We start from the raw sequence: 19311 nt of genomic DNA, 5'->3' as shown, positions 1-19311 counted from the left end.
TAAATGGTCTCTCTTCTGTGTCTTGAGTGCTCATGCTATCTTGGAGAGAGGGGGCATCAAAAAGAAGTCATTTCAGTTGCAGCTGCCCAATCAGTGTTACAATGATAAAAGTTGGTAGGTGAGCAAGGTTACCGCAGGACAGAAAGCCTTCAAACTACACCCAGTGAACAAGCTGCTGCTTGGGGAACAAAGTACCTCATCCCATTAAGGCATCTTTTTTGGTTTCAGCTTCAGTGAGTAGTCTTGGGCTTCATGCTTCCTTGTGACAGCTGGGATGTTCTGAGATTCCTGCCCGTGGCGGGGAGCATCAGGAGACATTGAGGGGATTCTCAGCTCCAGGCTGCAATTTACAGCATGATAAAGATGAGTTTGCCATCTAAGTATCCAGAGCCAACACAGTGGCAATAAACTGAGACACAGCAAAGGAAGAGGAGCAATGGAAGAGAAAGAGCTCAAATGCTCTAATAGTAGTTCTGGGAACCTAGCTGTATTCATTTCTCACTTTACTAGTCCTGGTCTTCTTGTAAACAGTACAGGCATCCCAGCTGGGAATGTGGTAGTGCCTCGAGAGTAGGAAGCAGTTACTGCTATTCCCTCTCTCTCTGCATGAAGATAGGAGAGTCTGGCCAGAAAAATGTTTGATTTTGAGAGCCTCAGTTTTGAAACATGGCATGAGGGCAATTTTCATGGTTTGTATCACTGGCAGAGCCATTGCTAAACATTGCTAAATACTGCATGAGCTGGACATGCGTGAATGCTAGATGTGATGGGCGAGGAGGAGGAGGGAGTGGTGACCAAGCCACTGTAGGAGGCTTGTCTAGAGAAGACAAGATTCTTGAGAAAGGGTGTGGTAGAACAAAGCCGGGACTTTTAGGAGGGATGGCCTGTGCTGCCACATTCCTGCTTTACCACTATGAAATGATGAGCAGAAGCGTGGGGCTGAGTGTCTGTAACGTACAAGTTGCGTACAGGAGGCAGCGTCTGAGCATCTCTACGTAATGCATGTGCTGCAGAGTGAACGGAGCGCCTCCTGCAGGGTGGGTGGCTTTGTGGTGGACCACAGGGGGTGGGCAAGCAACAGTGAACGGAGCACAGAGCTGGGGAGCCTCATGCCATTGTGATTCAGGAAACTGCCACCAGCCTGAGTTTCAGTAAACACCAGTTGCAATGTTAGGTATGAGTGCATGGGAGACAACGTTTTAGTGGGATGTCTTGAACAGTTCTTATGTGGGAGATTCTGATTTCCACTTGGTTAGTTGGTGTACGTCATTGTAGCTGCTTATCTGCTCTGTCTCTTTTTTCCTTGATGGCTAGCTTGTCTCCTGTGTTTTGAATACAAGCAATAGCACGGGCGCTGTGGGGCACACTGTGCCTGCTATCAATTTGGGTCCTGAATCTGGCAGTCTGAGCTGCTACCAAAGTAGTGCTCAGCAGAGCTGGCAGAAGGGTGCCTTCTGATGTCAAAGCCCTCACTTTGTCTGAAACACTCATCCAAGACTGTCTAGCTCATGAGCACAATTGCTTGGGTTGTTGAGAAAGGTTTGAAATATTACAAAACTTCTGGCCTGGTGTTTGGCTTATGATTAATTGCTTAGGTCTGTGTAGTGCTTTGGTGTTCCAGCTCTAAATCCAGAGTAGGCGGTGAGAGCTGACCTCAGTGAAGTCATCCCATGTGCTCCACTTGGGTTGAAGTTGGTCACCTGGTGACATGCAGCCTTGGTATTCTGTGAAACAAGCGTCGCCTTGTTGATTTAAGCTTTTCCAGGGACCGCGGGCTGCTAAGCTGATACGTCTTTTCTCCCTTTCCACGTTGCTCTGCCACTCATCTGGGGGTGACCTTCTCACTATCCCTTCTGACTTTGAGCTTGCTGCTTCCCTGAAGTCCTCTGAGCCATGGGTCCTCTGAGGTCATGGTGCATTTGCATTGCCGTAGTGCTTAAAAGCTTTTCTCACAGGTTGCTCCATCTCTCCAAGTTTTCAGTGCTCTTTTCCCCTGCCAGTGTCTTCTGGTGTTGTGTAACTCTCCCCCGGCCAACACTGTTGGCTTCCATGGACAAGTTTCTTTCTGCTAGATAATTTGGAATAGGCTTGTGACAGAAAAATCTGCCTACAAGGCAGTTCAGTCCTGCGTTGCCCTTCGTGTGATTTTGCTGCTGATGGGGTTTGCCGGGGTGGGAGTCATGCTGCTGCCATGTGCTTTGCTTGCCTAAGAACAGCAGATTAAGGGTATCCTTGGCTCAAACAAGGCTTCTTCATTTAATGTGTATGGGCAGGGGGCACTCAAGCTGCAAGTGTTTTTTGTACTTTAGCTTCCAGGTTGGTGAGTTTTTTGTCTCGTGTGTCAGCAGACAGTAGCCCTTTGTTCAGTGTCCGAACTTTTTCCGCCTCAGCAACGCGTGTGCACACACGTACGTGATGCGGATCCTGAATTGGGCAATAAACTCCACGGTTAAGCTCTATAAGCCCAGCAAATATATCATTTGTCTTATTTGAAATAAAAGGGACATAAATACTTTGAGAGTGAAAATCTTGTCTTTGGCCAGATTGCCTTTGTATCTGCTAAAAATCTGGATAATGAAATTAGTTAAGTATTAAATAAATTACTTAATTTAGTAATTAAGTAACTTTGTTACTAAGTAGGGCCAGGATTGAGGCCAGGATAGGTCATAAGCGTGGAAAGTCATGAGTCACGGGCACGAAAATTAAAAGTTGAACATGTCTGGCTGACGCAGTTATCCTGACTGCAAAGTAACTGCTTGAAATCCGCCGTCTTTGCCATGGCTGGTGCTTGCTAGCACCCTCTTCTGCTCAGGCCAAATTTGGAAAAGCAAGGAGCACCTGGGAGGCACCATCCTGCTGCTGCCGACACGCCTGTTCCTGAGCACCCCTCTAGGAGGTATCTGCATGGTGAAGAAATCCGTGTGGGCGCTCAGCGTAAAGCCTTGAGCATCCATTTATGGGTGCCAGCGTGCTCCCCGTGGGAGCGTGACACTTCTCCCTCAAGGGCCGACCTGCTGCTTTTCTGGAGACAGTGGGCAGAAAAGAGAGGGCAGCGCCCTTTTTCCGTGCTCCTCTAATCGGGCAGCGCAGTGCTCCTCCACCAAAGCTCTGCTTAGCCCTGGAGCGCTCACACCCAGCTGCGCCTGACCTCCCGTAACCTCGCTGTTTGTACCGTGGGTCCCTGCAGAATTCCCTCCGTCCTGATCCTCTTGGACTTCGTCCCTAGCAAAAAAATCCTGCTCAGGCTTCTCAGAATTAGCACGCATTACCCTAACTCAGAACTGCCATTTCCTGGGAAGTTCTGACACTGTAAAGCTTGTTTGTTCTTTTTTTTTTTTTTTTTTTTCTCCCCTCTTTAATCAGAATTAAATAGTTTATTTTTAAAATTTCCTATGAGGACACTGTGTCCCAGATTTTGATTTTAGAAATGTTTTGCTCTGGGATTTCTGAATTTTCATTTTGAATTACATGCTTTTAAAGTTTTTTTACTTATGCTTACTGCTGATTTGCTAAGTAAACACTAGTAGTAGATCACAGTACGCATATTATATAAGAAAACACAGTAGGCAGTTGTGGGTTTTTTTAATCGATAAGATCAGCTGCTACTTAATATGGACTGAAACATCTTATCTTATTCTGTAGAACAGGAAGTCCTTTGTTTGCAATATAATGAAAGTTTGGCAGTGCCATTACAACACCCAGGAATGACTTCCATCTAAGAAAGCAAGTAACGTTTTGTTCTGCAGCACAATGTGATTCATCTTAATCATCTAAAAAATGATGTAATATTTCACCACTACTGTCATGTTAGGGCAAGGCAGTAAATGATGTATGAGGGATAAAAAGCTTTAAGATAAAATACATACAATTTGGAAGTTCTGAAATAAAGCTTCTGGACTGCCAGAAAGAAAGCTATTCCAAGTAGCCTTGGCAGGAACTCTTTATCAAAATCAATGCTCTTTCCAAAACCAAACAAATCTATTGCTAAGAGATTCTCTTCCTGACAATATGTTTGGTGGGTTTTTTTTTGCTATCTGTCTCCCTGTCCCAGCGAGGGCACTGACTGTTGGTTATGCCTCTTTGCACTGTGAGTACAGAAGACGCGGAGCTTTCTTACTAGGACTTAAATCCAAGTCGCTGCAGTGGAAGTCCTAAAAACCTCCTTTGCAGGAGCTGCCCTTGCCTGGCTCCCACACAGGCATGTGCTGTTCAAACAGCTGCTTCTGTGCTGCCCCTCACACGGGGAGAGGACAGCACGCTCTGCCTGCTGGGCCAGCCCCAGCTCCCTCCCGCAGTGGCAAACAGTCATGCCTCTTTCTCTTTTCCAAGGTGCTGCCCAAACGAGCAACACAAATGTCTTCCAAAGAACCACAAGATGGCCTGAGCAGGGGAGCGTAGCGCACGCGACCGGGAGGCTGCAAAACTGAGGGATCGTCACGACGTCTCCTTTCCTGCCATGCTTTGCATCATGATTTGGTGCCCAGTGGGTGGCTCTTTGCTGCCCCGGTGGAGAAAAATGTTTCTGGGGCTGGCTCAGCAGTCAGCGCTGCAGGTAATGGTGGGAAGCGACAGGCCAGGGAACCAAACTGGAGCCTGGCTCACCTCACAGGTGAAAACTTTCAAATCCATGCAGCTGTTGTGCCATACAGTTAAAACAACCTGACGCTGTAGCATGAGCTTGCTTGTTTGTTTTAAGCAAATGTTTGGTTTGAGAATAGCATCCAGGGTGGAAGAGCAGGTCTGGGCTGTGGCGTGGCAAAGGACTGCAGTGGCAACGCAATCATTTCTCATGGCAGCCCATGCACAAGCCAGGCAGCAGTAGTTTTAGTAGATGTAAAGTATGCCAGCAGAGAAGCATGAGACAGTTAGTACTATGTTGCCAAAACTAGTCTGCTTTTGGCAAGATGTAGCTGTCATGTTCACCCCACTGCACCGATTTAAAAGACTTTGTATTTTTCTTAGTGGTACCAGTGATAAGAAACCCATACGTATCAGGGAAGGCTAAGCTGTCCAGAAGTCAGAAATAAAAATGCTGACAGCTTTGTTGTGAACGTAGAGATGGAAAGAGGAGTCTAAGTTCTTGAGTTAATGTAGAACAGGCAGGTTTTGTGAGCTGGTTTCTGCTGTGCAGCCTAACGGCTGTTACTGCTGCAAAGATCTGGGAGCAGCGCGTGAGTGAAGGCAGGGTATGGGGGCACCATCTGGAACCACGCCACTGAAATAGCACTGGCCGAGTTCCCGTGGGTGTGCTCATCTGAATTGCATTTCCACAAGGCAACAGATGTCCCCGCTTGCACCAGTTCGCAGAGCTAGATTGAGGGTTGGAGAACGGAGGAATTCTTTGTTCCCTAAGCAAAGCTCTGGGTTTAGCTATGTCCAAATTGATTCTTTATGCAAGAATGAAAATGCCTTTGCCTGTTCTCCGTCTGTATTCTGTGTGCCATTTTTGATGTGTCCGGATTTATACTGAAAGCAGGTCTTGGAAAGGCCAGGCAGAAAGGCTGCAGTCCAGGAGACATCACAGCTCAGTGCATGGCACTAGAAGGTACAGGGAAACCCCAGCGTGATGAAGGCAGCAAGAATTTTGCCTATGAGCAGGGAACTGGTGATTTATTAGCAGGGAAGCCTGAGGAGAATTGGCCCATGTTTAAAAGTAAAAAATAAAAAAGGGTGATCCTGTTTGTGGCAGCAGGGGGAGGCTCAGTGGATGTATCTGGCCATTTTGAAAGGGTGATTCAGCTGCATTTTGGAGCTCTTAGGTGCTGTTACGGGCTGTGTACTTCTGAGTAGGACAGAGGGGGGCCTGAGAGGGGCTGTGTCCTTCTGTCACTGTTGGCTGACCCACAGAAGGTACGGGGCTGAAAGCCAGACAGTGGTGACCAGAGAAGTCTACCAACGAGGGGAGGAGGCCAAAGAGGAACAGGACCAGGGGAATCTTCTGTGGGAGTGTGATGCTTTCAAAGCTGGGGAGCAGAGCAGCTGATGGGTACCTGCAGCGCGTGGCAGAGCCCTGTGGAGGGGCAGGGAAATGGGGACCAAGTGCTGGCAGGTAGGAGGAGGGAATGAGCCGAGTGCTAGGGAGCTGCCGGGGCAGCAGGGAACACTGACAGCAGCGACAGGAACCATGCAGTGGAGAAGTGTCAGGGCCGATCGTAGGATAGCTTCAAGGAGACGGTCCTGGTACAAACAGGGAGGTTTCAAACCAAGATGCAGGAGTGCCAGGAACACTGTGTACGATTCTGTCAGGAAAAAAAACACTCGCACAGGAGCAGGTGCAGAACAGGGCTCCGAGGATGAGTAAGGGACAGAAAGCTCAGCAGATGAGGGAAAACTGAAAGAGATCAGTTTGTTTTGCCTAGCAAAACAAAGACCAAGAGAGGAATGTGATGTCTCTCTGTAAACACTTCATTGCAAAGTAAATACTAGAGGGGAAGAAAAGGTCTTTGTAATAAAGATCAATGCTGGCACAAGGACAAATTGGTACAAATTTGCTATTAATAAACTTAGTCTGGAAATTAGATTTTCAGCCACTAGAGGAGTGAGATTCTGGAGCAGTGTCTCAAAAGGAAAAAATGGAGACCAAAGGAGCTTTGTAAAGGGGCCTGCAGGAGCAAAGGGAGGGTAAGTTAAATCCCTGACATGGTCTCCTTCTGTTCTATGCGTGTTGCTGCTATAGGCAGCCTAGGCGGGAGCGCAGGCTGCAGCAGAGGGCGGAACCAGCAGTCACAGCCCTAAGTACGAGCTGACAGCTAAGTTCGAAGTCAGCTGCGGGGCAAGGGGAGCTTCAGGATAGCCGAGCTATGCAGAGAGCCAGCTTTGGCAGTATCATAGTGTTCAAGTAAAGACTTCACCAAATTGACTAAGGGTAGAGCCTTTTGACAGCGCCTTTTACAGCCCAAGCCTGCACAGTAGGAATCTTTTGTAAACTTTCCCTCCCCAGTTCCCAACTGCTGCCATTTTCTGCTCCATTCTGGCACAGATCTGCATTGGCTGTAGGAAGGTAGCTTTGTCTCTGCGTCCATAATTCCTTACATCCCGTATCTGTGTGTATTTCCTTTCATAACATATTAGGATATGTTTTAGGACATATTTCGAGACTGCGTCCAATTTTGTTGGAAGTTTCCCAAGATAGCCTTTTGGCATGAAATTTTAGAAGGAAGCTCTGTAGTGCTGCTTCTGTCAGAGGAGATGCTAGGATCCTTTTGCAAACCTTCTTGTTGGGTTTTGCTTGGAAGTGTGGGGAAATGTTTGGGCTAAGAGAAAATGAGGTTATTTCCTGAAAGTATTTTCAAAGCTATTTCACTCCCCTGGGTTGGAGCTGAGGAATGCTCACCTATAGGACAAGCTGAAGTTTTCAGGTTAGAGAATGAGAAGAAAATGTAAGTAGTAGGAAGCCAAAAACCAACCAACGAAACCAGAAACTTCCACTCTTAGTGGTGGTATACAGAAAGATATTTCTAGAAACAACAACTCTTTGGAACTGGGATAAAGAATGCAAGAAGAAAGCAATAATTAGATGTCTATGTACAGAAAGATGAGTGAAAAAAGGGGTGGTAGAGCACGCAGAGCAAATGTCTTTTTCAGCTCTTACTGAGACATGAGCATTCAGGACAAAGAGACAACTTACTTCCCATTCCTTCTGGCTGCAGATCTGGACAGCGTCAGAGTGATGGGAGAAAGCTGGAGGAGCACTATTGCCTATCTGAAAAAAAAAAAATAATCTGTTCCTCCTTTGAAACTTGTCACAGTATCCATGGTGCAGCTCTGCTGAGTTTGCTTTTGTGTAGCATTTTTCTCTTACTAATAGACTTTATTTTCTTGTTCCCCAGCATGATCCTGGCTTGGCAGTAAAACTAAGCGGAGTGTTGGAAAGTTGCCATTAATGGATGGAGTCAATGCATTGCAGGGCTATGATGAATATAATTCCATTTCCCAGAACAGGCTCGTATCTGATGATGTGGCCAGTCTCTCTTGCTTCCAGCTCATTAAAGCACAAGGTTCTTGCATTTTCAAGTGGTCACAGGACCAGCAGGGAATTTTGGTAGGGAGAAGTGAAATTGTGAGGGACTGCCACCAGTGTGACCTAACAGTTGGTAAAGGTTCTAGTTCTCTGCCACCCAACTTGACACCTGTAGTCCTTCTGCAGAGCCTTGAGCTCTTAGCTTACTCCTTTTCAGTGTTTTTGGACCACTTAACCTTGCTTATGGTGAAGTTTCTGTCCTGGGCACGTGCTGTTTTGTTATCTAGGTTTTGTATTCTTCTTTTGGTGCACAGAAATGGTGTGATTGAAGGCAGGCCTCAGGGACACACGACCCGCAGTTGCTCTGGGGGATGTTCCTCCCCATTTGACCTGACAAGTCAAGAGAGACAGGACTGAATTCTGGTGTTTTCTACTAGAAATAAAGGACGAAAAGTTGCTCAAGACCATATTTGAACGTATCCCGTGTAGAAATGGGAGCAATCTTACCCTTACTGTTCACAGCACTATCTTCCAGTATTACAAAAACTGCAAACCACATTCGATGATCAGAAAAAAATGATATTGAAGGATTGGCACAATAAGCAAAGAATTATCAGCTGAAGGTTATCAGTTGTAGTTTGCTTGGTGTCCAGAAATTAAAAACTGTAGTTGGATCCTGTGAGACCTAAATCTGTAGTCTGCAGGAAACAGGGGTTTTCTTTCTCTTCTTTTTTCTGTAATATCTGCTAACGGAGTTAGACACTCCTTATTCTGTAAAGGCAAAAATTTTGTGCTGTTTGTTGTCCAAACAATGCTCAGCTACAGCAAGAGTATCTCTCTTCTAAGCTGTCTGAGAACGTTTGCCTGAGCATTAGGGAGGCATCTGGAAGAAGTCTACCTACATGCTGAGTAGCTCACAATCTTTTCTTTAGGTGAATAGAAGAGATTAATACAACAAATGCTGCTCATTGAGAACATGAAAGCTTCAAGAAAACATAACTAAGATGAATCCGTCTTCTTCTAAGAACTTCCACAAATTCTCTTATACTCTGTCAATTTGACATAGGGAATTGTCTGTATAGGGGAGAGTGAAAACAACTCTGTACCCTTTTGTTTTTCTTCCTTCCCTTACCACTCCATTCTTCCTCTTCTTTCCCTCACAACTTAATTGAAACCAAATAAGATGTTTGATAACCGCTGTACTGCTTTAATTCCTTTTCTTTCTAAATCTAGTAGTTAACGTAAGAAATGTTTGCACATTGAGGAGCTGGTCTGTATGATATTAGTTCCAGCAAAACAGCAATAATGGAAAGGGCTCAAGTCTCATTTGTCTTCCTTTTTTGTCACTGTTACTCCAAACCAGCACAATGCATGTCATTACATTGTATGTAAAAGAGGACAAAGAATTCTGAAAATGTTGTAGTTGTAAGCTTGTGAGGTTTTGCCCTTGTTTTGCCTTGACTGCACGCTCAGTTTTTAAACTGTTTTGCAAAATGTTTGAGCTTAAACTGTGGGTCCAAGTGTGTGCGTATTCCTGTAAATCACATTGCTAATCTGTCTGTTGTGATCATTCCAGAATGGCGATGCCTTAAAATAGTGGAACTGTTTGGAAAGTGTCATTTGTGTCATTGGCTGTGTCCTTTTAGCCTGTGTCACAGCCATTTTTCCTATTTGCTGCGTGTGCAAGTGAGCTGCAAAGTCATCTTTATTTCGAGTTGCCCAACCAAGGGCTGCCCCACAGACGTGGGAGTCGTACAACCAAACAGTAGGTGTCAAACCCCACCCTCAACCAGATGGAGAAGCAGACATCCGTGGAGCAATGCAGGCGAACTTCTCCAATAAGAAAAAGAAGTTGAACAATACTCACTAGTTAGCAGAGAGAGCTGGATTGTGAGAAACGTCAGGTGCTTTTTCTGATCAGGAGTGCTTTTTCCACACACAAGTGCGGTCATACTTGTCACACTCAGCACGTCCCTCAAGGTGATTTCATTCTTTCCACTTATCTGTGCCAGCACTGAGGGTCGTTATAGAGAGGTGGCTTCTGAACCTGTTCAGCTCTCATTGCATTAGCTTCAGGCTGGCAATAGGTAACAAAGGGTGGGGGATGTGACTCCCACAGCGTGTGCATAAATTCAGACTGAAGAAACTGGTTGAGTTTGGAACGCGTTGCACAAGAGGTATCGAAAAACCTAGCTAGAATTTCCCTGTAACGTGAATGCTCCTATTCATGGCTGTCAAGATTTTTCCATTAAAAGGATAAAATCCCTGCGCCAAATAATGGAAGGTCTTTACCTGAGACGTAAGATTCCCTGCTTGTGGCTTGCTGAGGGCATTGGAACAGCCCTAATATAACAGCCGTGCCGTCTCCTGTCCTAACCTCCTAGCACCCGTTCCCGTCTCTACAATTAGCTTGGCACCCGGGGTTCTTCTTCGTGCTGGTGCGGCGTGTTCGCTTACACTGAGCCCGTTTCCTGCTGCCGTTAGCCTAAAAGGTTAAGGACTAAAAGGAGCTCTGCCTTCATCCGTGAGGCATGAGGAGCCCGGGGCCGCTCCTGCCTCGCAGGATTCCAGCACCTGATGGACTGGACCTTGCGGCCTTCCTTGAAGGACAAGCGAGCTATGGGAAATTTATAAATACCCTTCTGTATGGTGGACAGGGAGCGTGGCAGGACAGAACTTGGTACATCCCTGTGGCTTGGTTCAGATTGAAGGGATGTGGGCCCGTTCTTGAACCAAGTCAATTGTAGCAGGTGCAAAATACGATGCTGGGGCACTGCTTTGTCTAGAAGTGTTTGAAGGGGCAAATCTTTGCTGCTTGGATATGGAAGGCCTCCCATGCTCAGAAATACTCCATCGGTGGTTGCAGTCTCATTGTAAGGATGCAACGGGTCAGTTAGGCAGATGGCATTAGAGAATAGATTAAAAAACAAAGGTGGTCTGCAGGAAGTGGGGCCTAGCCCCATCTTTCCCTCTTCATGCTGTCTTCTGCAGTCTTTGTAGGAGACCATATGGAGCTCACTCAGTGATTAGCCAAGAAGCATAATCCAGTTACTGAAGTGGATTTAATTTTGAACGTCCACTTCTCTAGCTAGGATTACGGAGTGCCACTTCCATTTAACATTTTGCCCAGAGGATGCCAGGGATGCCATCCCTGGCAGTGCCCAAGGCCAGGCTGGATGGGGCTGGGGGCAGCCTGGGCTGCTGGGAGGGGTCCCTGTCCATGGCAGAGGCTGGGGTTAGATGGGCTTTAAGATCTCTTCCACCCCAAAGCATTCTGTGATTGTCGAAATGCAAGGCAGCCTGCATTGTATACTGTCTGCTGCCCAAAGGTTAGATTGAAATGCAGCTGATGAGGCAGGGAACAGGAGGACAGGATGCTGGCGTGAAGCTGAAGTCTGTGTTCAAGGCAGCAATGCCAGGAAATCTCTAGAGGAGGAAGGAAGCTAGCTGACATCCTGCAATGCCCTGAGAGAAACCTGGACGTGTCGGGAGCTGCACTGCCCTCAGTGCTGGCTGTCCTGTCCAGTCACGCTCTCGTGTGCTGCTGTTGGCCAGGAGGAGCAATGCTGAACCCCTGCAGGCGGTGAGATGTTCACCCTTCATTTTCTGTTCGGTTGCTGTTGCTGGAACATGAGACAGGTTTGTTGTGCAGCCCACGTAAGGCATATTTTGACCACCTTAGAGCTTCAGCATGCTTGTGCCATTCGAATTGACACCTGCTGGAAGCATTTGAAAGGCAGCACGCAGAACGACCTCTAACACAACCTTGGTCGACAACACAGCTGTAACTTTCCACCTGAAATCCTGATGCTGCTGGGAGGAGTTAGCGGCAGCGTGTCTCATGGCAAGTGAGTCACGACCTGCCTGTTGCTTGCCCAACTGTAACAAAATCTCTGCAAAGAGGGCTTTGGAGGATCACCTGCTCTGATCATACTGGCTCACGTGGGTGCTTGTTTCCAACCTCTTCTCTCTGCTGGCAGGCACCTTATTTGAAGTCAGCTGCTCGCATCCTGTCCATGGGCTTTTCAGTGTGACACTGGCACAAGGATCTCCAAGAGCTGTATTTACATTTGGGCATAGGTTTAGGAGTGTCATGTAGTTTGGAGTTTATTTTCATTGTCTGAAGCAACAACAAAACCAACGACTGAGTTATTTGGAAGTGTTGTATTTCTGAAGTGGCTGTTGGGTTCTGCCACTGCTCCATGCTGGGGGTGGATGAGCTCCATGAGCTCTGTGGAGCATTTAAGTTGCTGCATCAGTGACTGGGGGACACCTGTGACAAGTGACCTTCCTGCCTGGCCAGCGAGGGCTGCTGAGTGCTGTGCTGCTTCGTGTGGGTGTCCCTCAGAACCAGGCAGCAGCGACTCAGGGGCTTGTCCCCTCCTGAGAGCAGGCAGAGCAGCTTGGGCACTGGTCTCCCTGCAGCAGTGTTCTTCACGCGCCTGGCAGAGTGAAGGTGTCTCAGTGTGGGCATGAATTACTGTTGTGTCTGTTTGGCCTCCTTGCCTCGCTGACAGAGTAGCAGAGAGGCCCTGTGCCACAAGAACGAAGCAAATTGATCAGTTCTGATCAGCATGACGGCAATGATGAGGCTGTGACACGTGCTGAAAAACTGTAGTAGGGCTGCAGTAGCTGCGCACCGATTCAGTCCGAATTGTAGCACTGTTTGTTCCCAGGCAGGTGAGGAAGGGAGAAGTGGAGAGTTGTGCTTAATACTCATTTTGGTGTTGCAGTTAATTGCAGAGTTCTCTGAAATGTGAATATGTTCTCTTTCCTAGTGTTTCCACCTCTGGTAAGCTAAAATGTGTGAAATCATTGGTTTCCCAACTGCATACAAAAGCATAAGAAATGGGAAAAATAACCATAGTCCCTAAAAATGCCGGGGGAGAAAAATTATTTTTCACAAATTGCAAATATTTGATTTGACTAAAAAGGCCGTTCTTCACAGTAACATTCTGCTTTTTTTTTATTATTGTTATTTTTAATCTGGGATTGTGTATTTCTGATTTGTAGCTTGACTTCTGCGTTATGCATTGTGCTAACTGGAACGTGGCTGTTGCGGCTTAGACCATTCAGCGCTCTGCTTATCTGCATGTAATACCTGCTCCTCGGCCTGGTTCAGGCTTGCAGTGGGCATTTATGTTTGTTGGATAGCTGAGATGAGCTTTTTATTCTTCCTGATACAATAAGAGGTACAGAAAAGGAGGGAGAGTGTATGAAAGTAACAATATGCTCGAGTACGGCTTTATAAATAACAAAAAATTGTACAAGGATCACAGTGGTCTGCTTTAAAGCGGGGCATGAAAATGGGCATTGTGACAGCTTTGGGAAAGGAAAAGTGGCTGCAGAAGAAAGCAAGCAAGGATTGTATGGGAACGTGACTGATTTTACTGCTGTGGTGGCGGAGTGGTGACATAAACTGCCGTTCCGTTTCTTTGAACAACACTGCTGGGTTTTAAGAGACAAGTATGGTTTGCTTAGTGCTTGAAACCTGGGACTACCCATCTACCTCAGACAGCTGTGCTGAAATGAGGGCCTCGGAGCTGCTTAGTTCCAATTAAATATCGCAGCCCCGTAAACCTGGGCAGTCATTCTTGTGCTAAGTGAGCAGTGCTGTGACTCAGCATCACTCCCAAATGCAGTCCTTGCTTGGCTTGGCAGTGGTTTAATTGCGTTGCCTGAAAGATGGGCTGTGATGTAAAACCAAGAGGACTTCACGTCACATCTGTTTTCAAGGAAAAGGCCTCTTTGTGCTGCAGGCTGCATCGTGTTCAGCAGCATTCAGGCTCAGGTGCCCAGCAGTGAAGCTGCTCCCGGTGAGTGAGCCAGCCATGGCCGAGCTGCTCCTCTCATTGTGCCAGCAGCTGCCCCGTGCTCACATTTCCTCAGAGGTGTCCGTAGCTGGGCCTGGTGTCACAGTGGTAACCCGAGGCTCTGCTCCACCACCAGGTACGTCTGCAGGGTGTGCGTGAAAGAGGGAAGTGAGGAAAAGCAAAGCACCCCAGCAGCCCCGCACAGCGAGGCTTACAGGAGCCATAACAGTGAGGAAACCTCACAATGTCTTTTTTTTTTTTTTTTCAACTTGATCAGCCCCCACATCTGCCCCTCTGCTGGCTCAGGAAGCCGTGCTGCAGACAGAAGCCTTGGGGTGGCCAGAAATGCCTGGCTTGTAGTGGCACCACAGTGCAAGAAGGCACTGAGTGTACCTGCCCGATGGCAGCACAGCCTGTCTGAGTGCCAGCCAGCGGCAGCCACGGCTCCGAGCAGGGGGAGGCTGCTCCTCGCCGTGCCTGGGGAGGTGCCAAGTACAGTTTGTCCTCTTGGGATTTGGTCAGGGCCAGAATGAGGGGGAAGCGAAAGCTGGGGGTGCTGCTTCCAAAAGCAGCGTGCTTCCTTCTTCACGCCTCATCAGCAAGGTTCTCACCGTTGGTGGCAACAGTTCGTGGTTCCCCCTGAGGTCCTGCAAGGCCAGGAGCTGCTGCCTCACCCAGGAGCCAGGCTTCACTGCTTCCTCCTCGAGGAAGAAGCAAGGAAAGTGGCCTGGCTTTCGGAGTGGGGCAGTGGCCATTATCCAGATCAGACAGCAAATTCGTACCCCCTGCTCAGGAGGCTTTATGAGCTCTACAGAAACACAGAAGCAGGCAGTGAGCAAAGAGCTGCTGCAAATGTGTGTACCTGCTGTGGAGAACAGAGTCAAAACGGGATTAAATATATATATAAATATATATGTAAAATGTATTTTTTTTTTTTGACTACCAGTACAAGTAGATCAAGCCCTTTGCATTTGATCCTTGAAGGGACAGCAGAAGGAATTCGGTGGAGACAGAATGTAAACCTAGGCACCTGAGAAACACTGGGTCTTCCAGCAGAGGCTGGGCACTAACACGAGTGCTAGTCAGATCCAGGTTGGATGCATCCTTCTCTCACCATTTACCTCTAAAGTCCCTGTTCTGAGGATTTCAGTTAGGTGTCTGCTTTTGGCTGAGTCAATATAGGCAGCAAAGGCTGCTGTTGGATTGCTCTTCTGCTCATAAGTCTTGTGAAGAATTAGAAAAAGTAAAAAAAAAAAAATAAATAATAATAATAATTAAAAAAATCTGAAAGAATACATTCCTGAAGAGTGAAATTACCTATTTTTATTTATTTTTTTTGCTTTCTTTAAAACAGTTTCAGTGGTGTGAATGGAGCCGAAGTGGTGTGCAGGCCTGGGCAGAATTATCCATGGGCTGTGAACTTCAGTCAAGGTAAGTCACTTCCATGCTTGGAGATCTCTGTGCAACCTGGGCCTTGGAATAGGCCCAGATAACAGCGCGATAACAGCAGGAAACCTGCCCTGCTGGGGTGAGAATGACTCTTTAATGTCTTTTCTATTCTGATGGGCCCAGCAGGCCTAGGGTTACCTTGGGGTACTAACCCAGTGAAACAAGGCTTGGGGCGAGCTCTGGCTGGTGGAGATTGTTGAGACTGTTCTGAGTGTGGTCCAGGGGGTTCACCGCTCCTGCCCCACGTGCTGCCCTCTGAGTTGGGGTGTGCTGGAAGGGGACTCCTGGGAGTGCCATACAAATAAGGGGATGTCACGCAGGGCAGGAGGGTAGAGATGCCCAAGGCTCTCCCGTTCCCTTACCCTGCGTGCCAGAGGAGTTGCCTTTGGCTGATGTCTCTTGCTTTGTTCTGTGTCTGTGTTTTTTATGACTGGTTTAGTGAGCACGCATCCCTCAGTTTTTTCCTGTTGTTATGACAATGAAGTAAAGAGTTGTGGATCAAATGCAGCTGTTCCATTCGAAGCACTATTTCTGTGCACAGGACAACTTGAGGCAGCAGCACAGTGTCACAAAACCCACAAAATACTGGTACTATAGTATAATTTCAGTTGAACAGCAGTTGTTGCTAACTGCTGGCTCTTCAACCACACAAACACAACCAACAAGTAGTTAAAAAAAATCCAACTGAAAGCTGAAAAGAGTTTTAAAGGCATACATATGTGATTAGCTGGGATTATTACTGTTTTTCTGTTTGTTTGTTGTTGTTTTTTTTTCTGAGAAAAGAATCAGTTTACATTTAGTGAATCTGTTTCCTCACCTTGTTTCTCAAAATTTAACAAATTCTGTGTGCATGTGTAAATTTCCAAACTGAAAGTGTAATGCTTTATTGAGGATGCAGTTTATACCTTGAAGCTGTAATAGCCGGGCAGTCTTGGGTAGCTTGTGAACAGTGGCATAAATAGGTCATGAAAAAAAATTAAGAAGCTGCAGCTCACAAGGCTGCAGAGCTCCGTGTGAGCAGGATGGGTTGCTGTGTGATGAGCTGAAGAAATGGGCCTTCTGGCCTTAGCCTAATTTCTGAGGATTAGTTAGTGAATACTCCTTGAAGAGGCTTCTTTTTCTTGGAAGTTAGACGTTTCACGTTGAGACTTAATTCAGTTAACGTTAAGTAATTTTAAAGGAGGAAAGGACTGTTACTGTCTGTGTGGAAAGCTAGAAGTACAGCTAGAGCAGAAACAGTCACGTCTCCTAAGGGCTGTGTGCTGTGGCTCAATAAGTTCCCACAAAACCCACCTTTTCTCATTAACGGCTCTTTTTTCCCTGACTTCTCCTTCCTGAAAGCTTGGGTAAGTAGGAGACTGCGGCACATCTTGAAGTTTTTCAGGCCCAGTTTCTCAGAAGAGAACACGACATGCTGCAGAAAGAAGGGTAAAAGCTTTTGGATTTTCTCAAAGAGTTGTTCCCTTATGGAAGCATGTTCACACCACCTCCTCCGTGACTGCTCACAAATTGCGAAGCCCAACACAATGAAGGGAGCCTAACATGGCACTGAAGCCAGCTGCCTTTCTCCTGGATGAGGTGTCAGGGATCTAGAAAAAAGATCTGCACAGGCTGGTTTTTTAATCCAGGCAATTGCACAGGATTCCAGAATGTCAGCAGTGTTTCGTTCCTGGAGATGGCTGTGATCTATAGCTAATTCTTGGCGGGTGATGGAAAAGGCAACGTGCTTTGTGATTTTGTGGTGAGTTGGACCAGTGGTGAAAACAGCCCCTGGAGTCTTTCAGAGGAACAGCACAGCGAATAAGGATCTATCATAAGTAACTGGCTAACCTGACTTTAAGCGGTGGTTGATTGCTAAACCCAGGCTGTCATCACAGCCTCAGATTTGGGGGGTGTTGCGTTTTTTAAGGCTTTGGCACAGGGTTATTTGTTTTATCTCAGGTAAGAGAGGTTAAGAGAGACCCAAATGACATAAGCGTTCCTCGTGGTGTTTATAACTGAAAGTTTCCAATAGGTAGGAACAGTCCTGAGTACTATTATTTCATATACAGCTAGAAGAGCATAGAGCTTTCTTCGTGGGCGCTGGTATTGCCGCATTCATCCAGCTCCAAGTCACCCTGCAGCAAAGCGCTGAGTACAGGACCATACACTGAAATCACTTTTAAACTGGAGGCAACACAAAATAAGAGCTGCTTGTTCAGCACTGCGTCATGGAGAGAACATGTGGCAACATTTTCTCAGAACTCATGTTGGCTTAAGTGGTATCAAAGAGGAATTCAGCCTGTGGCTATAACCTGTGCCAGGGGTTCCTAGACTCGTGTTGCTGTAACGCACAGGCAGCAGCAATAGCAGCCACGGGGATAAGCAGCAGGAGTCAAGGGCAGACCACGAGGCAGCAGTCACTAGCAATGTGCTGTCTCACACCTGTAGGAAGAAGGCCTCTACTTTCCTCGTGCACCTTCTGGTCATACACTGCCATAACCCTCAAGCTACCGTAGCCCTCCCCAGTGGGACCCGTGCTCCCTGTCCTTAGTCAAGACGGGCACTTCGGCTAACATTTAGTACAGCCCATCTCCATCAGCTTTAATAGCACTTGTAGAGACATTTGGGGCCCAGGTAGTTCATCTTTCAGTGACTGCAGTAGCACTGTTTAGGAACCTCTGGCACATGCACTCATAAACTTACTGAGATCTCTACTTTGGGAGAGCACTTCCTCCCTTGCAACAGCTGGATCCAGCTGAGAGATGTTCTCTAATAATAATAGTAATACAAAGAACTGAGGGTTTTACACAGATCCTTTCAGACTGGATTAATTTAGGAGGCTAAGCCATTGCTGAGAGACACTAACCACTGAGTGCCAGAAATGTACCCCTTGTAAATAGCATTGAGTCAGTAATGAATGAAATTAATTGTTGAAGTATTGAAACAGTCCTGGTTGGGTGAAATGTCATTTGTGTATGGAAAAGACAGTGGTGGGTGAAAAATCTTCAAGATAAGTCATGCTGATGGCCTTTTTCTGATTTTCTAGGGCCATTTTGTTCTTCAACAGCTTGGTTACGACTATACAGTTGAGCTGACTCCAGCCTAGAAATTAAACAAAAATAGCAGACACGCTCTGATGCAAAGGTCATAAGAGCTTTTTCTGTTTGTTTATGTTCAACCCAGTTAAAGATGATTTCAGTGATGGCATTTAAATAACTTTAGAAAATGTAGAAAAGCAACTACATTTAGTAAAACATGAAAGAATTACAGGAAATAAAGCAGAAAAGTCCATCTCTATTGTTCCATAGTAAGACCAGATCTTTCCAGATACAGAATCACGAATATTAGATGTCTGATCTCTTAACAGCCTCTGGTGCACAGGTGGCAAGGTCTGAGGACAATATATGAGTGAAAAACCATTGCAAAGCAGGCTCCTCAGAAGAAAAAACACCTGCAGCTTCAAAATACCACAGGATCTCAGGTGTCGTTGTGCTAAAGTAATCCTCATTTGCTCTTCAGGAAGCTCCTCATGGGGTAATATGCCTGGCATTCTTGCCTCCAAAGGTAGAATAGTGGAATATTCTTCCCAATTTTATTTTTTCTCCATTTTAAGCTTACCTTTGATAATGAAGGCAATCAAGCTAGAAAAAAGTAATGTTCTGGTAACTTGAGGCTACAAACAACGTCCCAAAAGAACCTGAAGCTAACAGAAATGACTGCAGGGCACACGTACAGCAGGATGCACTCTGTGCGGTGAGTGAACACGCTCAGCTTCCACCCCACAGATCTAGGTGAACCCTGTGCAGAGGGGACTGGGTGCTTTATCTTCAGCTAGACGTGATACTCTAGTTAGCGTGGTGAATTAAAACATCAAAGGAGAGTCCTACCTCTCTGCATCCATGGTTTTGATAGCTGAGAGTCAGACTGCAGTGTCACTAAACATGGGCTTATTTTCCACTGAGTCCTTTAGTTAAAAAACAGCAACAATCAAAACAAACTGGTGAACCTGGGCTCAGCAGGTGAAGCCTTTCAGAGTGGAAGGACTTGCGTGGCTTTCGAGAAACCAGAGTGGCGTTTGTACAGACCCAGCACATCTGGGAGTGAAGG

General features: G+C 46.6%; 1 protein-coding gene across 1 annotated transcript in view; it reads left to right on the top strand.

Annotated features, from left to right (window-relative positions):
• Window positions 1–19311, top strand: part of MAPKAPK3 (MAPK activated protein kinase 3) — a 129360-nt gene that overhangs the window by 5633 nt on the left and 104416 nt on the right. The window contains exon 2 of the mRNA XM_068694764.1: window positions 15128–15204. The gene's annotated coding sequence lies outside the window, so the exon portion shown is untranslated. The remainder of the gene's footprint in view (window positions 1–15127; window positions 15205–19311) is intronic.

This window comes from Anas acuta, chromosome 11 (assembly GCF_963932015.1).
Source record: "Anas acuta chromosome 11, bAnaAcu1.1, whole genome shotgun sequence".
Lineage (NCBI taxonomy): Eukaryota > Metazoa > Chordata > Aves > Anseriformes > Anatidae > Anas > Anas acuta.
Note: the sequence above shows the minus strand (reverse complement) of the source record. Positions and strands in the feature narration are given on the sequence as shown.